This window comes from Nerophis lumbriciformis, linkage group LG32 (genome assembly GCF_033978685.3).
Source record: "Nerophis lumbriciformis linkage group LG32, RoL_Nlum_v2.1, whole genome shotgun sequence".
NCBI lineage: Eukaryota > Metazoa > Chordata > Actinopteri > Syngnathiformes > Syngnathidae > Nerophis > Nerophis lumbriciformis.
The window spans coordinates 19,507,580-19,531,985 of record NC_084579.2 but is presented as its reverse complement, the minus strand read 5'-3'; the positions used below and the strand labels follow the sequence as shown (position 1 = coordinate 19,531,985).

The 24,406-nt window shown below is 37.2% G+C and overlaps 1 protein-coding gene across 3 annotated transcripts in view; it reads left to right on the top strand.

The window, feature by feature from the left end:
* Window positions 1-3,038: 3,038 nt before the first annotated feature.
* The window catches only part of prlra (prolactin receptor a), a 67,583-nt gene continuing 46,215 nt past the window's right edge, over window positions 3,039-24,406 (top strand). For 2 of the 3 annotated variants that reach the window (XM_061927003.2, XM_061927001.2), the window contains exon 1: window positions 3,039-3,169. The gene's annotated coding sequence lies outside the window, so the exon portion shown is untranslated. The remainder of the gene's footprint in view (window positions 3,170-24,406) is intronic. The other variant, XM_061927002.2, reaches the window with a different exon arrangement.

Below are 24,406 nucleotides of genomic sequence, written 5' to 3'. Positions count from 1 at the left end.
GGCGCGGATGCTTGTAACTCGAAATTTTTTAGCTCGCAACCTAAAGCATAACAATTAGCCCAGAGACAGCTCTTATCTCAAAACACGCTTAAGTTGAGGTACGACTGTATATGGGAAAAATAACACTTCTTTACAGCATATTAGCATTTAAACTGCAGTCATGCAAAACAACATAACGCTTATTAAAATCACGTTTAAACTGCATTAATTCCAGCATTAAGGGGAAATAATTACACCTCATTCACTAACTGTGTTACAAAAAAGATCAATTAGAATAATACATAATGTTGGTTTTCGAGAACATTTAAACCAGGGGTGTCAAACATACGGCCCTTGGGATGAGTTTGTTAAGTATAAAAATGAGCCGAAATTTTTGAATGAAAGAAACTGCTGTTCTAAATGTGTCCACTAGATGTCGCAATAGCAATTCTTTGTATCTTTGTAGATGATGCTACATATGTAAAAAAAAATAAAAATAAACCACATGTTAGTGCACCAGTCAAGGAAAATGACCAAACTACATAAATAACATCCTGTAATTTGATTTTGATATTATTTTATCTTGATAGATTGAAAATTAACACCAATGAGTTGACTGACGAACATTATCATTCATTCATTCATTCATTTTTATTTATCTCCTTCATTGATGCGCATCTTTGATCGATAGACAATTATACCACAATTATTCAATTATACATTTACACAGCAATGCTCGAGAAGGAGCAGGATGAAGAAAAATCTTATATTTTCCTGCCCCCTTCAACATAATACGTAGTCTTACTTAATGATATCATATAAACCAACAATTACATCCAAATATAACAAAAACAAACAAAAAAACACTTGTGCAAAACTTCATGAAGTACAAACCGAACAAAAAAAACAAAAGTAATATACACCTCACGGGATGATACAAAACAAATACAAAACCAGGCAAAAAATAAGTAAAATAATAAATATAAAGCAAAATGTAAACACTTATGGCTGTCCATATGATCTTATTGTTCTGTCTTTATATATTTTTTTCAATTGGAATATATTTTTACAATCTTTTATCTCATTGTAAAGATAATTCCATAGTTTAACCCCCTCCACTGATATGCACATTTGTTTTAAAGTTGTCCTTGAATACTGATGTTGGAAATCACATAATCTATTCAGAAAGTATAAATAACGACAAATATAGAAAACTATTAACCGCAACATTTAAGTGTAAAAAACCCCAACAACATTCATTTTTAAACAAAGAAAACAATCTGAAGTTGTTTTTATTTTTAAGTTATCGTGCCGTGATTTTACCAGTCCGGCCCACTTGGGAGTAGATTTTTCTCCATGTGGCCCCCGATCTAAAACGAGTTTGACACCCCTGATTTAAACATTTTATTTATTGAATCAAAAATATTGAAATTTAAAGATGTTATGTTTTTGCAAACAGCTAAAATTTTGCACACAGCAAACTAAAACCTGCTACCCAAGAATGTGCAACAATTCTTCTCAACACAAGAGGAGAAATATAACCTCAGAGAAAAATATAATTTAAAATATCTGTATGCACGCTTGATTGATTGATCGAAACTTTTATTAGTAGGTTGCACAGTGAACTACATATTCCGTGGTCTGGTGCTGTGGTAATACGAGAGAAAGAAGGTGCGAATCTGGTAACAAATCGCAAATCGTCTGGCGGTGGATTGGCTTCAAGTGGGAATATGTCGAACACTTAAGACCTTTAGTATATCAGTATGTGGAATTAAATGATGGAATGGATTAAGCAAAGAAGTCAAACAACCTACTAATATGATTACATTTAAGAGATTGTTCAAACTCAAAGTGTTTACAAAACACTGATACAAATCTTGAACCTGATTGATGAATGACACATATTCAGGAAATGATGTGAACCATACAATAAATTAACTACAGATTCATGTGAACTATGCTGACGTGTATTTATTTATTCTTCATTGTTGTTGTGTTTAAGATTTAAAAAAAAAGAAGTGGGAAAAAATGTGTTTGAATTTATTTCCAGACAAGAACGGGGTAGGATAATTGAGCTCTGCTTCTTCCTTCTCCTTTTCGGACGTGTGAAACCGTAAACAATGTAACTGTAAACATGTTGGAAACATCACTATGTTGTATTTTTATTTTGTAGGTGTCTTTCTTTTTTTTAACGTGTCCAAAATAAAGATTTACAATACAATACAATATGTTACTTAATCAAGGCTAAAGTCGTTCGTTTTGACATTTATTTTAAGCCACGCCTTCTTGGCGTTACCAACGATGCCAAATATAATGCAGTCAGAACTAATAAAATAAGAAAACAGAACTTAATTAGTCCGACAGCCAATAAAAGCAAACACATTGATTTCACATACATATCATAAATAATCATACCTCATTGGCCTCATAAACTCCAAGGGAATAAAGTTTATTTTCAATCCGAGACTCCATTAAGGTCTTCCCCATCAACCACTTGTTGTCTCATTATGCTGCTTCCTTAATTGCGTCACATATCAAATGTCCCCCCAACAATGTGACCAAAGCGGAACAAAAAATATATTCCCCTCTCAATTTACATGGGTTTTGTAACAAAAATAAAGTTAATTTAACATAAACTTGCATGAATTAACCCAAGGAAATACCTTTTTAATCACATAATGTGTACAATATAAACGTATATTAATGCATTGTATTTATTTATTCTCACCAACTATGACATTATATAACAATATACATGTTGCTTCCGTCAGCAGCTACACGATATATATTTAAAGACTTGTTTAAAATTATGTAATATATGTAAATACATCTTATGATATGGGTTTGTACCTTAAATTGTGTATTTATTCATTATTATACACACCATTTTGTACTTTACATATTCATTTTTGACAAAATCCCAAACAGCTGTGTTTGTTTTCTACATAGCTGGCTGGACGTGAAAGGGGCGTGGCCTGGGGCATCCAGTCGCCCCGCCCCTCCCCTCCCTCGCTCAGAGGCTGGCGATGCTGCAAACTGCAAGCTTGCGCACGGTTACACCGCTCGGCTCTGCAGGTGAAGTGCGCTCCCTCGTTTGCCGGTAAAACCCCATTAGAGGGGATCGTTCTCTTGAAAGCCACCACCGGAGGCACCGCGGCTTGGACGGACACACTAAAATACAAAGTGGCCGGTAAGTTTTTTGTTTGTGTTGTTTCCCATGGTTGCCGTGTCTGGCTGCAGAAGGTGCATGCATATATTATGCAGCAACACACATGCATATACCTGGGCTGCAGTATCCCAAACTCTGAAAAACTACTCATATTATTTGTCAATTATTATTGCAAAAATAACTAAGCATTTGAAATATATATATATATATATATATATATATACATATATATATATATATATATATATATATTTTTTTTTTTTTTTTTTTTTTTTTTTTTTAAGGCGCCAACATGCTTGCAAAGATGATTAACTTTTTTTTTTTTCTTTTTTTTTTTTAACTTCACATCAAGTGTGTGCAGAAAGTACACTCATAGTGAACTCCTAGGTCACAGGTGTCAAACCCAAGGCCCGGTGGCCAGATCCGGCCAGCCAAATCATTTTATTTGGCCAGCAAAAGCCTGGAAATAATGTGTCAATAAAATACTAAATGCATTAGTTCTTTCGATTTTGACAGAAAAAAATGTGCATATTTTAAACTTTAATTTTAACTGATCATGCCAGATATTATATTATTATATAATGTATTACAAAATATTTCTGTAAAGATAAAAATGTCACGTCGGGGTTGCATGTTTATGCGGTGTCGTTCTCCCAAGATGCAGACAGACAACTCCGGACGAAAGCGTGAAGGTAGGATATGATTTATTCCTCATAAATCATACACAGTACAAACATGCAGGAAAGAAACAAAAGGGATGCGTGCCCATCACACGCAGAAGCTAGGATAATAACGTTAGCTGTGGTGCGAGTGGTAATACGAGAGAAAGAAGGTGCGAATCTGTTAACAAATCGCAAATCATGGCAGTGGTTTGGCTTCAAGTGGGAATATGTCGAACAGACAACCGTTAATTGTCAAATGTGGGGCAAAAGCGTTGCTACAAAAAGTAGCATTACTGCTAATATGTAGCATCATTTGAAAAGTCACTTTCTAGAGAATGAAGAGTGCTTACTCCGCATGTCAACATCTCCGTTCAGTGCCACACCAACAAAATGCAGAGGCAACCATTTCCACATCAACACCATATGAAAAAAATAGTCAACAACAGAAGGAGATAACGTCCGCAGTAACCTACCACATAACGAAGGACATACACTATTTGATTTCCTATTATGCAGCTCATTTTTATTTGACAGTTATTGAAATATCTTGTGTGGCATCATGCACAAAAGTGCACTTTACTTGTTTTAAACTATTGTAGTGGCGTTCTGTACAAAAAGTGCACTTTAATTTAGTGTTGTTTTGATACGTCATCTTAGTGACATCATGCACAAAAGTGCACTCATAGCTCATCTTGCACTTTCTGTTTTGAAATGACATGAATGTTTGTGCCACTGCTTAATAACTGTTTAATAAATACAGTTTTGGTCAATTGACTTAGTTGTGATTTCCCTCTCTGCATGAAAGCTTAAAATGAGCATATATTAATGAAGTATGAACAAGAATGTTTTAATGTAGACACATAGAATCATCATACTGGTGTGATTATATGCATCAAGTGTTCATTCGAGGCTAAGGCAAAATATCGAGATATATATCGTGTATCGTGACATGGCCTAAAAATATCGAGATATTAAAAAAAGGCCATATCGCCCAGCCCTAATCCAAACGTAACTGTTGCATTCAGCAAACAACGAAGCCAGCCAGTGTGTGGCGAGCAATGTGAATAAATAGCTCTCTGATTAGTGCCCGGCAACAGGTGAGCATCCCGGACACTAATCAGAGGCAGCTGAAAACAGTCAGCACCCATGGTAACCAAAACAAACCCAGGGGTGCACAAAACAGGAACTGAGGGAGTCCAAAACTAACAGAACAAAACTTAAACAAAACATCATCCGGGCCACGAATCATGACAAACAAATATCATAAAATATCTGCTTGTCACCTTTACTTATGATTTCAAAGCAAGTTGTCCATTAATTTGTACATAAAAAATCTAATAATGAAATGCATAGGCAGTTGTGTCATGGTATCATGAGATTATTGTACATTTATAATAGTGCTGTCAAATGATTTAAAAACAAATCAAATGCATCGGACTTAAATATCAATTAATCATGGTTAATCACAGGTTATGTAAAACCCGAAGACATCATTTAAAATAATTTTGCCACCGCTGCTGCCCACTGCTCCACTCACCTCCCAGGGGGTCATCAAGGGGATGGGTCAAATGCAGAGGACACATTTCACCACACTTAGTGTGTGTGTGACAATCATTGGTACTTTAACTTTAACTTTAACTTTAAAAAGGGGCCATTAATGCGATGTGGTCCTTAATGAAAACTAATTTGACACCCCTGTCCTATAGGTTCACTGCACACATCTACAAACCCTGTTTCCATATGAGTTGGGAAAATGTATCAGATGTAAATATAAATGGAATACAATGATTTGCAAATCATTTTCAACCCATATTCAGTTGAATATGGGTTTTTTTGATATTTGATGTTCAAACTGATAAACATTTTTTTTTTTTTACAAATAATCATTAACTTTAGAATTTGATGCCAGCAACACGTGACAAAGAAGTTGGGAAAGGCGGCAATAAATACTGATAAAGTTGAGAAATGCTCATCAAACACTTATTTGGAACATCCCACGGGTGAACAGGGGTGTAATAGTGCCCAAGGCATGGGTAATTTACACATCTGTGAAGGCGCCATTAATGCTGAAAGGTACATACAGGTTTTGGAGCAACATATGTTGCCATCCAAGCAACGTTACCATGGACGCCCCTGCTTATTTCAGCAAGACAATGCCAAGCCACGTGTTACATCAACGTGGCTTCATAGTAGAAGAGTGCGGGTACTAGACTGGCCTGCCTGTAGTCCAGACCTGTATCCCATTGAAAATGTGTGGCGCATTATGAAGCCTAAAATACCACAACGGAGACCCCCGGACTTTTGAACAACTTAAGCTGTACATCAAGCAAGAATGGGAAATAATTACTCCTGAGAAGCTTAAAAAATGTGTCTCCTCAGTTCCTAAACATTTACTGAGTGTTGTTAAAAGGAAAGGCCATGTAACACAGTGGTGAACATGCCCTTTCCCAACTACTTTGGCACGTGTTGCAGCCATGAAATTCTAAGTTAATTATTATTTGCAAAAAAGAAATAAAGTTTATGAGTTTGAACATCAAATATCTTGTCTTTGTAGTGCATTCAATTGGGTTGTAAAGGATTTGCAAATCATTGTATTCCGTTTATATTTACATCTAACACAATTTCCCAACTCATATGGAAACAAGGTTTGTAATAAAAGCCAATACAAGTTAAATTGTAATTGCCACTGTAAGAAATGTATGTTTGCTCTTATAGTTTCCATTAGTGTATTAGTGTTTTGCTTAAACAGATTTTGACTGTCTTGTACAGCGGAATGAGGGAACCAGAATCAATTAGGAACATCTCAAGCACAACGGTTACAACCCCAACAACAAAATATAATGCTGGGGTAATTATTTGAATACATTGGTGTCTTTTACACTGAGAGTTGACTCGTTGTCATGGTTATTTCCTCATGGGTGGAAGAAGTAGGGATGCTGCACATGGCAGAGCCTGTAATGGGATTTCCATGGTCATGATCTGCATGTGCACTGACTGTTTAGTGAGAGAGAGAGAGAGAGAGAGAGGTGTTGCCCTTTATAGCAACAAGCTGATCAAGTCAATACTGGATTACAGTGTTGGATGCCCCCGAATTGAGAGACTTTTTCCACTGTCATGTACTATACTTCATACATACATACATACATATATATATATATATATATATATATATATATATATATATATATATATATATATATATATATATATATATATATATATATATATATATATATATATATATTTTTTTTTTTTTTTTTTTTTTTCGCTGTCATGTACTGCACTTCATATAGATATATACATATAGCAGGGGTGTCAAACGTACGGCCCGCGAACAGGTTTTATTTATTTAGTTTGATAAGTATAAAAAGGAGCCAAACTTTTTGAATGAAAGAAACCACTGTTCTAAATGTGTCCACTAGATGTCGCAATAGCAATTCATTGTGTCTTTGTAGATGATGCTACAAATGTACAAAATAAACCACATGATGTTAGTACATCAGTCGAGGAAAAATATCAAACTACATAAATAACATACTGTAATTTGATTTTGATGTAATTTTTTTATCTTGATAGATTGAAAAGTAACACCAATGAGTTGACTGATGAACATTATCACATAATTTATTCAGAAAATATAAATAACGACAAATAAAGTATGTATACTATTAACCGCAACAGGTAATTGTAAAAAAACAAAAAAACAACAACATTGTGATTTGTACAATTTCAGAATGTGCTTGTTCTATTTTTAAACAAAGAAAACAATCTGAAGTTGTCTTTATTTTTAAGTTACCGTGCCGTGATTTTACCAATCCGGCCCACTTGGGAGTAGATTTTTCTCCATGTGGCCCCCGATCTAAAATGAGTTTGACACCCCTGATATATAATATGTATATTTAGTACCATCTCGATTGGTCACTTAAGAATAGTAAAGACCAGGGGCGCCGAAAAGGGGGGGTAAAGGAGACGGATTCTAGGGGCCCATGATGGAGGGGGGCCCAGAGAGGCCCCTAATGATGATGAAATTATAATACAGAAAAAATAATGACACTGTGTTGGGGGCCCTGTAAAGATTCTTTTCATGGGGCCCAAAATCCCTAGCGGCGCTCCTGGTAAAGACAATATGTGAAGTGAATTATATTTATATAGCGCTTTTCTCTAGTGACTCAAAGCGCTTTTACATAGGGAAACCCAATATCTAAGTTACATTTAAACCAGTGTGGGTGGCACTGGGAGCAGGTGGGTAAAGTGTCTTGCCCAAGGACACAACGGCAGTGGCTTGGATAGCGGAAGCGGGGATCGAACCCGGAAACCTGAAGTTGCTGGCACGGCCACTCTACCAACCTAGCTATACCGCCCCGGTATATGACAACATAGCCTTTTTTTTCCAGTTTTCTGCCCATTAGAAATCATTGATATTGAATAAATATGTTCCAGTTTCAAACTGTCACCCACGAGGAACCTTTAATAACTGTTTTCTTAACTAGCTTGCGCTTGTAAAAAAAAAAGAAAAGAAAAAGAAAAACCACACATTGTAATAAAGGTAAAGGTTTGGATCAGTGGTTCACAAATGTTTTTCACCAAGTACATAATGACCACATTAAAATACAGTCGTGTAGAAGGCCTAAGTATTCATTAAAAACAAAGGCAGAGCTTTTATTTTACAAGTTTATTTAATATTTTGGGCGACTGTAACAAGACACACAATTTGAATATAGAAAAATAAAACACTGTACTTTTAATCTAGTGATTTTTGGGCGTACCACTAGATGGAGCCTGCGTATTGATACCACAGTTTGGGAATCTCTGATGTAGTGTATAAGGAAGTCATGCAATTGTAAAAAGAAGGCATTTGTTCTCATCCATATTACCGGTACTTGTCCTGGGTTTCTTACGGGGAGGTAAGTCTCGTCACATAAAGGCGAAACCAGGTGTAGCCTTGTGTGCATCTATGGGGATTTATTATTAATTTGTTTACATATAAAAAAAAATCTCATTTTTATTTTTTCCATAAATAAATTACGTATTACGTATTTATAAAATACACACTATTTAATAAAGATGCCCTGATCCTGATCATGGGCTCAGCTCGGAGCCAATACTTGCCGATCTTAAGCGCAGCTGTGCCCAGTGGCTAAATATTGTTCTCACGTGAGAGATTTCTTCAAAAAAGCTGCATGCTCAGGGAGACTCAATTACATTTCCATATTTATTGTTACTACACTCATGCAGGAAGTATGCGGTAATTCGACCAAGAGGGTGCATGTCTTGCCAGAACACCGTCTCCAATTTGAGAGCAAGCTGCAAAAAACACGTCGCCTATCCACGGTGCGAAGCCGCTTCTAAGATACTAATCCTAAAGTTTCTTCCAAGGAATGACTAAGCATGCTACACACACACACACACACACACACACACACACACACACACACACACACACACACACACATGCACGCACACATATTTGTTACCTTCTTGAGACCTCCAAAAAATGCCTACCTCTTTAGGACCACCCTTTATAGATATATCAAGATTTGTATTTACAACATTAATTGTCATGTCTGTGTAATCATGTTTTGTTTTGTTTAGTTATTGGACTCTTTGGTTTCTGGCTTTTCACTCCCTTGTCTTGTTTCCATGATTACCCATTAGTTTTACCTGTTCCACGTTTGGACTCATTGTGCACTCTTGTTTGTCACCATAGCAACCATTAGTTTTCACCTGTCACGTCACGCACCTGTTTCACGTTTTGAGTCACGCACCTGTTTTCGTTAATCATGTCTGTAGTATTTAAGTTCATTGTTTTCAGTTTGTCTTTCTGGTGACATCCCGCATTTATGCTTCTGCACACTCTCCACACACCCTTAAGACCCTTGCTGCTCTTTTTTCATGCCGGTTCCATGCCAAGTAAGTTTTTGTTTATTAAGCCACAGTTAGTGTTTTTTGTTGTTCATAGTTTCTGCCTTTGTGCAAGTATTTGTTTTCATAGCCAAGTCGTTTCTCCGCCACTGTGCGCGCTTTTCGTTTGTACTTTTTTTTTGTAGTTATAGTGTTTAAATAAATCATGTATTTACCTTCACGCCATGACCAGTCCAGCTTTACTTGCATCTCGGGAAAACAAACACACCATAGTCCACGTCTTGACATTAGTAATATATACATACTATGGAAATATAAAAAGGTAAGCTTTTGATTATTATTTTTTTTTTTTTGTTTGTAATTGGTTTTCAATCTTCATTATTTACTTCAAGTTATTACAGTATGTCTCTATATACATATTTATTTATTTTTTTAAATTACTTTTGGCCAAAGGGGGCACAGTTCAATGTCTAACACACACTTGTTATTACATATGTTAACCAGAGGGGGAAGACTTAAATTGTTTTCCACACACTTGTTATTTCATATGTTGACCAGAGGGGCAGCACTTTTATAAGCGACACACAGTCAATTTCAATCAATCAATGTTTATTTTAATCAATTAAAATAAAAAATTACAGTGAAATTTGAAAAATCCCTCCTTTTTGGGACCGCCGTAATGTTGATAGATTTCACCACCAGGGGTGCAAATGAGATCTGTTTTTTGTTTTTTGTAATGTACTTAAGGCCGATGACAAAGGAGTCACGGACCACAGATGGCCCCTGTGCCGCACTTTGGGCAACCCAGCTGTAGAAGCTAACTGCTAATGGCCACTATAGTCTCAGTACCGTAGTGTATTTGTTCATCCTATGGTCACATATGGGACGCGGGTTGTCTTACGTCAGCACTGAAAGTCGTAAAGTCAGCTGTTCACCTGCCGGGTTTTTCCGGGGATGAATAGGGAAGTCCGTCTTTAGCTACCGTCTTGTTTTATCATATATTGCTGCCTTTGCGCTTGTTGAAGTTTAATTTTGTATGCACAATAAATAAATAAAAAAATCCTGACTTTGGACCAATGTTCACGGACTCTAGTATTTGGCTCTTTATTAGATGCAATGGTTTTCTGTATTGGGACCATGATTTCGGTCCTAACTTGTTCACCGGTCCTCATATGGAAGGTACACTATATTGCCAAAAGTATTTGACCACCCATCTAAATGATCAGAATCAGGTGTCCTGATCACTTGACCAGGCCAGAGGTGTTATCAAATCAAGCACTTAGGCATGGAGACTGTTTCTACAAACATTTGTGAAAGAATGGGCTGCTCACAGGAGCTTAGTGATTTCCAGCGTGGAACTGTCATAGGATGCCACCTTTGCAACACATCCAGTCGTGAAATTTCCTCGCTCCTAAATATTCCAAAGTCAACTGTCGGCTTTATTATAAGAAAATGGAAGAGTTTGGGAACAACAGCAACTCAGCCACCAAGTGGTAGGCCACGTAAACTGACAGAGAAGCGCATAGTGCAAAGAGGTCGCTGACTTTCTGCACAGTCAGTTGCTACAGAGCTCCAAACTTAATGTGACCTTCTAATTAGCCCACGTACAGTATGCAGAGAGCTTCATGGAATGGGTTTCCATGGCCGAGCAGCTGCGACTAAGCCATACATCACCAAGTCCAATGCAAAGCGTGGGATGCAGTGGTGTAAAGCATGTCGCCACTGGACTTTAGAGCAGTGGAGACGCCTTCTCTGGACTGATGAATCACGCTTTTCCATCTGGCAATCTGATGGACGAGTCTGGGTTTGGAGGTTGCCAGGAGAACGCTACATTTCGGACTGCATTGTGCTCAGTGTGAAATTTGGTGGAGGAGTAATTATGGTGTGGGGTTGTTTTTCAGGAGTTGGGCTTGGCTCCTTAGTTCCAGTGAAAGGAACTTTGAATGCTCCAGGATACCAAAACATTTTGGACAATTCCATGCTCCCAACCTTGTGGGAACAGTTTGGGGTGAGCCCTTCCTCTTCCAACATGACTGTGCACCAGTGCACAAAGTAAGGTCCATAAAGACATGGATGACACGAGTCTGGTGTGGATGAACTTGACTGGCCTGCACAGAGTCCTGACCTGAACCCTATAGAACATCTTTGGGATGAATTAGAACGGAGACTGAGAGCCAGGCCTTCTCCATCAACATCAGTGTGTGACCTCACCAATGCGCTTTTGGAAGAATGGTGGAAAATTCCTATAAACACACTCCGCAACCTTGTGGACAGCCTTCCCAGAAGAGTTGAAGCTGTAATAGCTGCAAAAGGTGGACCGACATCATATTGAACCCTATGGGTTAGGAATGGGATGGCACTTCAAGTTCATATGTGAGTCAAGGCAGGTGGCCAAATACTTTTGGCAATATAGTGTACTTTTCCTTGTTGATGTCTCAAGAAGGGTAGTAATACAAGAACACGCACACACACGCACACACACACTGGGCAGGACAACACAAGAAGCTACACTGCAAAAACTGAAATCTAAGTAAGATTAAATATCTCAAATAAGGGTGATATTTGTTTATTTTCTGTCTGATAAGATCATTCTTCTCACTAAGCTTGTTAGAGTGTTTTACTTGTTTTAAGGGTTTTGGTCCTAAATGATCTCAGTAAGATATTACAGCTTGTTTCTGAGATTTGATGACCTATATTGAGTGCTTGAAACTAGAATATCAACAGTTGCAAAACTGTCATCAACACTCACAAGTATAAAACTACTTTTTTAAAGTAATAATTTTTTACTTCAAGCATGACAAAAAAATCATGATGCAGAGCGCATATCATTATGTCAAGATAATGGCACTAGCATTTACTTCATTTAAGAATGTTTTTCAACATATTGAGCAAAAAGGTCTAATTTTTTTTTCTACCAAGAAAAGAGCACTTGTTATTAGTGAGAACATACTTATTTTAAGGTATTTTTGGGTTCATTGAGGTTAGCTAATTTTACTTGATTTGGAAAGTCTCGACAAGCCGAATTTTCTTGTTCTATTGGCAGATAATTTTGCTTCGTTCAAATAAAATACCCCTAATTTTTGTATTTTTTTTCTTGTTTTTGAACACTGACTTTTTGCAGTGTAACCGCTAAAGCTTGTAAAGTAGAAGTGGTCGATTCAGATGTCAATACTATCGATACCTATTACATTATCAGTGTATAAACAATACTAAAATGATTTGATGGACATTTTTAATTTTCTTGTTCTTATTTTTACAAAACCATGTTTTGGGTGTTTTTTGTTATTGTTTGCAAACTCAGGGAGTTTGTACACATAATAATACATCGTAATACATCGTCCGATTTACACCAATATTAGCAAATTCTAAATTTAAGATAAGATAAGCTTCATAAAAATGTGTTATTCTGTTTACTTTAGTTACTTGCTACAAAAACATTTCAGTTCTATAATTTATTGTCAAAGTATCAGATCGGGACTCGAAATCTGATCGGTTCTGAGGACGAAAAAATGCATCGAGATCTGAGCAATAAAAAGGGTGATCGAGACATCCGTTCTATTTATACATATTTTATATTCAAAACATGTCCAGGGTGTATCCTGCCTTCCGCTCCCTGGTTTTACATTTTTGTTTAAATATCTTTGTTTAACAGTGGTATATTTTTACAGCAATTACATCAGGCCTGGGCAATTATTTTGACTCAGGGGCCACATTTAGAGAAAAAATGTGTCTGGGGGCCGGTATATCTATTTTTAGGAACACTAATACATAACCTCACAATAATGTCTGATTGAATGCTAAAAACGTTATGACAGACCGTCTTAAAAAACGTAATGGAATTTAAAAATGTTCTATGAACGATAAAACACTGAATATTGACAAAATATGAACGACACACCCGCTTTCGATTGACATATTTTACAATGAAGTGAAACGCAACAAAAATGCAACAAACAGTTAAATATGAACTCGAAGGGTACAAAATAAACCGACCTACAATCTGATATATCTGATATATCACTAAGCTTTAGAACTTTGTTGTGAAAATCTCCTTCCGCGTCTGTGGAAACGCTTCCCACCCACACTGTTTGGTGCCTCATCTGAGCTGCTGTGACGTAGATTATTACCATAGTAACTAATTAGATGACCATAGTAACTAATTAGATTACCATAGTAACTGGTATATCATCCATTAGCGCAGATTCCAACCATTAAAACACTTTGTATAGTTGAAGACTTACAGTCATTAGAAAACATCACTGCACATCATAATGGCAGCTACACTTTCCATCTTAAACATCTACAAAAATTATTTGGGATTGTCCGGCGGGCCAGATTGAAAAGCTTAACGGGCTGCATGTGGCCCCCGGGCCTTAATTTGCCCAGGTCTGAATTACATTATACTTGAAATACAAGAGTCAGGTGACTCTTTAGACCAGTGTTTTTCAACCTTTTTTGAGCCAAGGCACATTTTTTGCGTTGAAAATATCCGAAGGCACACCACCAGCAGAAATCATTAAAAAAACGAAACTCAGTTGACAGTAAAAAGTCGTTGTCGCAATTGTTGGATATGACTTCAAACCATAACCAACTATGTATCAATATAGCTCTTGTCTCAAAAGAGGTCTACTGTCACAACCTGTCACATCACGCCATTTTTTTTGCTGTTTTCCTGTGTGTAGTGTTTTGGTTCTTGTCTTGCGCTCCTATTTTGGTGGCTTTTTCTCTTTTTTTGGTATTTTCCAGTAGCAGTTTCATGTCTTCCTTTGAGCGATATTTCCCGCATCTACTTTTTTTTAGCAATCGAGAACATTTCAGTTGTTTTTATCCTTCTTTGTGGGTACATTGTTGATTGCAGTGACGTGCGGTGAGGTTCATGACTGGTGAGGCACTGACTTCATCACAGTCAGATTTACAAACATATGAACCCTAAAGAGTATCTTATTCACCATTTGATTGGCAGCAGTTAATGGGTTATGTTTAAAAGCTCATACCAGCATTCTTCCCTGCTTGGCACTCAGCATCAAGGGTTGGAATTGGGGGTTAAATCACCAACAATTATTCCCGGGCGCGGCGCCGCTGCTGCCCACTGCTCCCCTCACATCCCAGGGGGTGATCAAGGGGATGGCTCAAAAAAGCTAGTGACGCCCCTGCTTTAACTTAACTTTAACTTTACACATACAAACTGTAGCACACAAAAAAGCACATTTAATAAAAAAAACGTTATTATGGTCTTACCTTTACTTATAAGTGCGGGAACAGTGGTGTTCGTGTTGGAGGAGTTGTGAATGAATGAAATATGAAATCCGTGCTGCAGTCTGCAGGTGTACCTAATGTTGTGTCCTTGCAGTCGTTCACGGCTCCTCCGGCGCGAGCAATGTTGTTTTTGCACTTTTTGGCTTCTTTTTAAGTGACTTTTTTTGGGTGGATTCGGTCTTGCACGTGGAGTGTTTGGGTGTGGGCTTTGGTTGGTGTGGCACTCTCGCCGGGGGGTGCAGTCTGCGGCGAAGGTGCCTTAACCAGCACCAGGAGGCGGGGTTACGCGAGCCTCAGCCAGTGCGTCTTCGCAGCAGTTTTATGATCACTCAGCACAAGAAATACTTTACACACATACAGTTGTTGACAAAATACACTGTACATTATATACCTCAGCTAACTAAACTATGGAAATGTATAATATAGTTCATATAGCAATACGGTCTCACTGCACAGCAGGCCAGCAGTTAGCCGAGTCCACAATCCATGTTGAGGCACAACTGAGTGACGTGCCTAAACTGGCTGCTGTTCACCGCACCGTCTCTTCTCAGTATTTGAACGGCAAATGTGAAAATTCAGCGATTTTGAATAAAAATAATCTCAAACTGGTGAAGTTAAATGGAAAATAACTTTATAGTATAATCACTAGATACATATAACAATTAAATTATTTTTTTTTCTTTTTACATTTTTTTTCTTTCCATGACCGCACGTCACTGGTTGATTGTCATGTCATGTTCGGATGTACATTGTGGACGCCGTCTGCTGCTCCACAGTAAGTCTTTGCTGTCGTCCAGCATTCTGTTTTTGTTTACTTTGTAGCCAGTTCAGTTTTAGTTTCGTTCTGCATAGCCTTCCCTAAGCTTCAACGCCTTTTCTTAGGGGCACTCACCTTTTGTTTATTTTTGATTTAAGCATTAGATACCTTTTTACCTGCACGCTGCCTCCCGCTGTTCCCGACATCTACAAAGCAATTAGCCACCGGCTACCACCTACTGGTCAATCAATCAATCAATCAATCAATGTTTATTTATATAGCCCTAAATCACAAGTGTCTCAAAGGGCTGCACAAGCCACAACAACATCCTCGGTATAGCCCACATAAGGGCAAGGAAAAACTCACCCCAGTGGGACGTCGATGTGAATGACTATGAGAAACCTTGGAGAGGACCGCATATGTGGGTAACCCCCCCCTCTAGGGAGACCGAATGCAATGGATGTCGAGTGGGTCTAACATAATATTGTGAGAGTCCAGTCCATAGTGGATCCAGCATAACAGTAAGAGTCCAGTCCACAGTGGGGTCAACAGGAAACCATCCCGAGCGGAGACGGGTCAGCAGCGCAGAGATGTTCCCAACCGATGTTATATATGGAAGAGTTTTACACGGTTACTCTGCCGAGCTCTAGACAGCACCGACACTCAACAACAACACATGATTTTCGGACTATAATTACTGGTTTGCAAAAAATTGGTGAAATTAGATAATCTCCCACGGCACACCAGACTGTATCTCACGGCACACTCGTGGTGAAAAACACTGGTCTAGAGCTTGGCATATCAGTAGGTGGCAGCAGGTAGCTAATTGCTTTGTAGTGATCACAATATGTGGGAGGCAGCGTGCAGGTAAAAAGGTATCTAATGCTTAAACAAAAAATAAACAAAAGGCGAGTGCCGCTAAGAAAAGGCATTGAAGCTTAGGGAAGGCTATGCAGAACGAAACTAAAACTGAACTGGCTACAAAGTAAACAAAACCAGAATTCTGGACGACAGCAAAGACTTACTGTGGAGCAAAGACGGTGTCCACAATGTACAGTGGTTGAAAAACACTGCTTTAGACATCAAACTATGTCTGAGACTGATTCAACAGCGTCTCTGCTGGTTGCAGCCAAATACTGCACTCTTCCTGCCTTAATTGCTTTGAGATGCAATACAGTACATCAACAATCATTTCCTGACCAAAGTGACACAAAAAAAAGCCAAATAAAAGTAAAACGTAACTGGAGATAATTATTTTGAATAGCTGAGGTTTTGCGTGAGATCGTGGTTCTTTTTCTGCAACTCAACTATTTTTGGTTGAATTTCAATTTGCACGACGTCAGGGTGCTTTCATACTTAGAGAGTACACTCCAATTGCACATTTTTTATTTTGGCCATGTTTATTCGAGCATGACACACTAATAATGTATGTTGATAACCTTGCGTGGCCATACAATATATGTTGCTTTACAAGGCAACCAATCGAAACATCCATTCAGATGCCTCGCTCATTCACACACAGCCCCACGTTGCTGCAGCCCGAAAACCCAGCGAGCGCTTATGTACCGGTACTGTGAGTGAAGTGAAATGGCTGCGCAGATGCAGTCCTTATCCTTCAACCATTCTGACCTTCTTGTAAGCACTCAGCAGCAGTACAGCAAGTGACATAAATGCGGACCATTTGTTGTTACCTGGAAGATAATTGCTTGCAAAACTGTTGTCTCCCGTCCTTTACAAAGTGTAAAAAGATTTTCATTTCCTCAACAAAATGTGTACATTTGTGGCCATGCTTTATGAAGATGGGAACAATTCAACAATATTAAGCTTATTAAATCAAATGAAAACTGGTGAAAACATCTTTAATACTTCTTTAAGATAAGTCTCAATGATTAATGTTATATATATACATATATATTATTTATATTTATATTAAAAAAGGTCGTTTTATACTTGGGCTTCCCAGATTTATACGTGCAAACCCAGGTGGCATCAAAGTACTTATTTCCAGGCTTTTCTTCCTACCGCTCACCGCAAACCAGTGACCTGGAGGTACGGTATATTGATGAATTCTGTTTTAAAAATATTTTTTCCAAAAACTCATTTTGGAGAAGAATGGTCGTCTTTTGTTCGGGATCCCAACATTAATACATGCGAACCAACAGGTGGTGTCAAACTATTTCTTTCCTTGCGAGTCGGAGTTTTTCTTCATGTCACTCACCACAAACCAGTGAGTGACCTGTAGGGCTACTGATTCATGTTGTTTTTACAAAAAAAAAAATTCCAAAAAAGGGTCATCAAAGTACTTATTTCCAGGCTTTTCTTCCTACCACTCACCGCAAACCAGTGACCTTGAGGGACGGTATATTGATGAATTCTGTTTAAAAAAATATTTTTTCCAAAAACTCATTTTGGAGAGGAATGGTCGTCTTTTATTCGGGATCCCAACATTAATACATGTGTACCAACAGGTGGTGTCAAACTACTTCTTTCCTTGCGAGTCTGAGCTTTTCTTCATGTCACTCACCACAAACCAGTGAGTGACCTGTCGGGATACTGATTCATGTTGTTTTTACAAAAAAATAATCCCAAAAAAGGGTCATTTTATACTTGGGCTCCCGAGATTTATACGTGCAAACCCAGGTGGCATCAAAGTACTTATTTCTAGGCTTTTCTTCCTACCACTCACCGCAAAACAGTGACCTGGAGGTACGGTATATTGATGAATTCTGTTTTTAAAAATATTTTTTCCAAAAACTCATTTTGGAGAAGAATGGTCGTCCTTTATTCGGGATCCCAACATTAACACATGCGAACCAACAGGTGGTGTCAAACTACTTCTTTCCTTGCGAGTCTGAGTTTTTCTTCATGTCACTCACCACAAACCAGTGGGTGACCTGTAGGGATACTGATTGATGTTGTTTTTACCAACAAAAAAAATTCCAAAAAAGGAAAAAAGGGTCATCAAAGTACTTATTTCCAAGCTTTTCTTCCTACCACTCACCGCAAACCAGTGACCTGGAGGTACGGTATATTGATGAATTCTGTTTTTAAAAATATTCTTTCCAAAAACTCATTTTGGAGAAGTATGGTCGTCTTTTATTCGGGATCCCAACATTAATACATGCGGACCAACAGGTGGTGTCAAACTACTTATTTCCTTGCGAGTCTGAGCTTTTCTTCATGTCACTCACCACAAACCAGTGAGTGACCTGTAGGGATACTGATTCATGTTGTTTTTACAAAACAAAAATTCCAAAAAAGGAAAAAAGGGTCATTTTATACTTGGGCTCCCGAGATTTATACGTGCAAACCCAGGTGGCATCAAAGTACTTATTTCCAGGCTTTTCTTCCTACCACTCACCGCAAACCAGTGACCTGGAGGTACAGTATATTAAAGAATTCTGTTTTAAAAAATATTTTTTCCAAAAACTCATTTTAGAGAAGAATGGTCGTCTTTTATTTGGGATCCCAACATTAATACATGCGAACCAACAGGTGGTGTCAAACTACTTCTTCCCTTGCGAGTCGGAGCTTTTCTTCATGTCACTCACCACAAACCAGTGAGTGACCTGTAGGGATACTGATTCATGTTGTTCTTAAAATATTTTTTTTTCCAAAAAAGTAAAAAAGGGTCGTTTTATACTTGGGCTCCCGAGATTTATACGTGCAACCCCAGGTGGCATCAAAGTACTTATTTCTAGGCTTTTCTTCCTACCACTCACCGCAAAACAGTGACCTGGAGGTACGGTATATTGATGAATTCTGTTTTTAAAAATATTTTTTCCAAAAACTCATTTTGGAGAAGAATGGTCGTCCTTTATTCGGGATCCCAACATTAATACATGCGAACCAACAGGTGGTGTCAAACTACTTCTTTCCTTGCGAGTCTGAGTTTTTCTTCATGTCACTCACCACAAACCAGTGGGTGACCTGTAGGGATACTGATTGATGTTGTTTTTACCAAAAAAAAAATTCCAAAAAAGGAAAAAAGGGTCATCAAAGTACTTATTTCCAAGCTTTTCTTCCTACCACTCACCGCAAACCAGTGACCTGGAGGTACGGTATATTGATGAATTCTGTTTTTAAAAATATTCTTTCCAAAAACTCATTTTGGAGAAGTATGGTCGTCTTTTATTCGGGATCCCAACATTAATACATGCGAACCAACAGGTGGTGTCAAACTACTTATTTCCTTGCGAGTCTGAGCTTTTCTTCATGTCACTCACCACAAACCAGTGAGTGACCTGTAGGGATACTGATTCATGTTGTTTTTACAAAACAAAAATTCCAAAAAAGGAAAAAAGGGTCGTTTTATACTTGGGCTCCCGAGATTTATACGTGCAAACCCAGGTGGCATCAAAGTACTTATTTCCAGGCTTTTCTTCCTACCACTCACCGCAAACCAGTGACCTGGAGGTACAGTATATTAAAGAATTCTGTTTTTAAAAATATTTTTTCCAAAAACTCATTTTAGAGAAGAATGATCGTCTTTTATTTGGGATCCCAACATTAATACATGCGAACCAACAGGTGGTGTCAAACTACTTCTTCCCTTGCGAGTCGGAGCTTTTCTTCATGTCACTCACCACAAACCAGTGAGTGACCTGTAGGGATACTGATTCATGTTGTTCTTAAAATATTTTTTTTTCCAAAAAAGTAAAAAAGGTCGTTTTATACTTGGGCTCCCGAGATTTATACGTGCAACCCCAGGTGCCATCAAAGTACTTATTTCCAGGCTTTTCTTCCTACCACTCACCGCAAACCAGTGACCTGGAGGTACGGCATATTGATGAATTCTGTTTTTAAAAATATTTTTTCCAAAAACTCATTTTGGAGAAGAATGGTCGTCTTTTGTTCGGGATCCCAACATTAATACATGCGAACCAACAGGTGGTGTCAAACTACTTATTTCCTTGCGAGTCGAAGCTTTTCTTCATGTCACTCACCACAAACCAGCGAGTGACCTGTAGGGATACTGATTCATGTTGTTTTTACCAAAAAAATGTTCCAAAAAAGGGTAGTTTTATACTTGGGCTCCCGAGATTTATACGTGCAAACCCAGGTGGCATCAAAATACTTATTTCCAGGCTTTTCTTCCTACCGCTCACCGCAAACCAGTGACCTGGAGGTATATTGATTCATTCTGTTTTTAAAAATATTTTTTCCAAAAACTCATTTTGGAGAAGAATGGTCGTTTTTTTATTCGGGATTTCCGAGATTTTTACACACAAACCAACAGGTTACGTCAAACTACTTCTTTCTTTGAGATTCAGAGCTTTTCTTCATGTCACTCACCACAAACTTGTGATTTGGAGATCCACTGATTCATTCTGTTTTTAAAAGTATTTTTTTCCAAAAAACAGATCCTGAAAAAGAAATGTCATCTTACACGGGGTCCCGAGATTTACACATGTATACCAACAGGTAGCGTTTAACTACTTCTTTCCATGTGAGTCTTCATGTCACTCACCACAGACCAATGGAGAGACACTAATTAATTTTGGCTTTAAAAATATATTATTCCAAAAAACAGATCTTGAAAAAGAAGGTTTGTCTTTTAATTGGGGTCCCGAGATTTATACACGCAAACCAACAGGTGGCATCATACTACAGTGGAACCCTGATTTACGGACTTAATTGGCGCTTGAACATCGTTCGTAATTCGAAAAGTTCATGTAGTGAAGCAGATTTCCCCACAAGAAGCAATGTAAACATGAATAATTGGTTCGAGCCTTGACAAAAGTCCCTTTTTCTGTAAAAAAAAAAGCACACTTTGAAGACACACACACACACACACATATACTGTATAAACAGCATATATATACAGTATACATATATATATATCAGTACACATATACAGTATATATATGTATAAATGCATATATATATATATATATATATATATATTAGGGCTGCAACAACTAATCGATTAAAAATAGTTGGCGATTAATTTAGTCATCGATTCGTTGGATCTATGCTATGCGCATAGGCTACTTTTTTTAATTTTTATAAACCTTTATAAACTGCAACATTTACAAACAGCTGAGAAACAATAATCAAAATAAGTATGGTGCCAGTATGCTGGGGTTTTTTTCAATAAAATACTGGAAAGAGAGAAATGTAGTTTGTCTCTTTTATCCGATTATTAATCGATTAATCGAAGTAATAATCGACAGATTAATCGATTATCAAATTAGTTGTTAGTTGCAGCCCTAATTTATACATAAATATATATATCTTTTTTTTTTAAATATATATTTAAAAAAAAAAATATATATATATATATATATATATATATTAAAAAAAAAATATATATATATATATATATATACATATATATATATATATATATTAATTAGGGCTGCAACAACTAATCGATTAAAATTGATTATAAAATAGTTGGCGATTAATTTAGTCATCGATTCGTTGGATCTATGCTATGCGCATAGGCTACTTTTTTTTATTTTTATAAACCTTTATTTATAAACTGCAACATTTACAAACAGCTGAGAAACATCCATCCATCCATTTTATACCGCTTATTCCCTTCGGGGTCACGGGGGGCGCTGGAGCCTATCTCAGCTACAATCGGGCGAAAGGTGGGGTAGACCCTGGACAAGTCGCCACCTCATCGCAGGGCCAACACAGATAGACAGACAACATTCACACTCACATTCACACACTAGGGCCAATTTAGTGTTACCAATCAACCTATCCCCAGGTGCATGTCTTTGGAGGTGGGAGGAAGCCGGAGTACCCGGAGGGAACCCACGCAGTCACAGGGAGAACATGCAAACTCCACACAGAAAGATCCCAAGCCCGGGATTGAACTCAGGACTACTCAGGACCTTCGTATTGTGAGGCAGATGCACTAACCCCTCTTCCACCGTGCTGCCAGCTGAGAAACAATAATCAAAATAAGTATGGTGCCAGTATGCTGGTTTTTTTTCCAATAAAATACTGGAAAGGATAGAAATAAAGTTTGTCTCTTTTATCCGATTATTAATTGATTAATCGAAGTAATAATCGACAGATTAATCGATTATCAAATTAGTTGTCAGTTGCAGCCCTATATATATAATATATATATATATATATATATATATATATATATATATATATATATATATATATATAAATAACAAACATAACAAGGATCAACATTCTTTTTATTATCAAAACAACACAACAACAACTGTAAACTAAACTGTCAATGCACACACACACACACACACACACACACAAAAAAGTCCCTTTGGTGCTCTCAAAAACGTTAACAACCATGTTTCTACAATTAAAAAAAAAAAAAGAAATAAGTATAACCCTTTTTACCTTGCTGTTCGCGAATGTTTGTGGCATGCAGCCAACAATACCATCTATTATGTCTCATATAGATGCATCTATAATTATCGGCGTTGTAAATGTTATATAACACTTGCTGTATCGCACTCCGGTTAGATGCTCAACTGCATTGTGTTGCATTGCTCTGTACAAATGTAATGACAGAAAAGAGAAGACAAATGCAGAGACATGAGACGAAGAAGGGAAAGGAGGGAGATAGAAGAGGGAGCGGGCAGAAGGGGCAGTGGGCGTGAGTTTCCTCTATTTATATATATATATATATATATATATATATATATATATATATATATATATATATATATATATATATATATATATATATATATATATATATATATATAAATATATATGTATGTGTGTGTGTGTGTGTATTTAAAAAAAAAAAACGATCCTTAAAAAGAAGGGTTGTCTTATATTTGGGGTCCTAAGATTTATACACGTAAACCAGCTGGTGGCGTCAGTGTACTTATTTCCAAGTGAGTCTCCATGTCACTCACCACAAATCACAAACCGGTTTCAGGAGCCTCATGTATTAAGCTTACTTGGGCACAAAAACCTGGCGTACGCCCTTTTTCACGGCACAGATGCGATTAGGGCTGCGAATCTTTGGGTGTCCCACGATTCGATTCAATATCGATTCTTGGGGTCACGATTCGATTATAAATTGATTTTTTTTCGATTCAACGCGATTCTGGATTCAAAAACGATATTTTCCCAATTCAAAAGGATTCTCTATTCATTCAATACATAGGATTTCAGCAGGATCTACCCTAGTCTGCTGACATGCAAGCAGAGTAGTAGATTTTTGTAAAAAGCTTTTATAATTGTAAATGACAATGTTTTATCAACTGATTGCAATAATGTAAATGTGTTTTAACTATTTAATGAACCAAAAATATGACTTATTTTATCTTTGTGAAAATATTGGACACAGTGTGTTGTCAAGCTTATGAGATGTGATGCAAGTGTAAGCCACTGTGACACTATTGTTCTTTTTTTTAATTTTTTTTTTATAAATGTCTAATGATAATGTCAATGAGGGATTTTTAATCACTGCTATGTTGAAATTGTAACTAATATTGATACTGTTGTTGATAATATTCATTCTTGTTTCACTACTTTTGGTTTGTTCTGTGTCTCCTCTCAATTGCTCTGTTTATTGCAGTTCTGAGAGTTGCTGGGTCCGGTTTGGTTTTGGAATTGAATTGCATTGTTATGGTATTGCTGTGTATTGTTTTGTTGGATTGATTAATAATTAAAAAAATAAAGACAAAATAAAAATGAAAAAAATAAAATAATAATAATAATAAACAAAATAGATTTTTGAAAAATGAGAATCGATACCGAATCGCACAACGT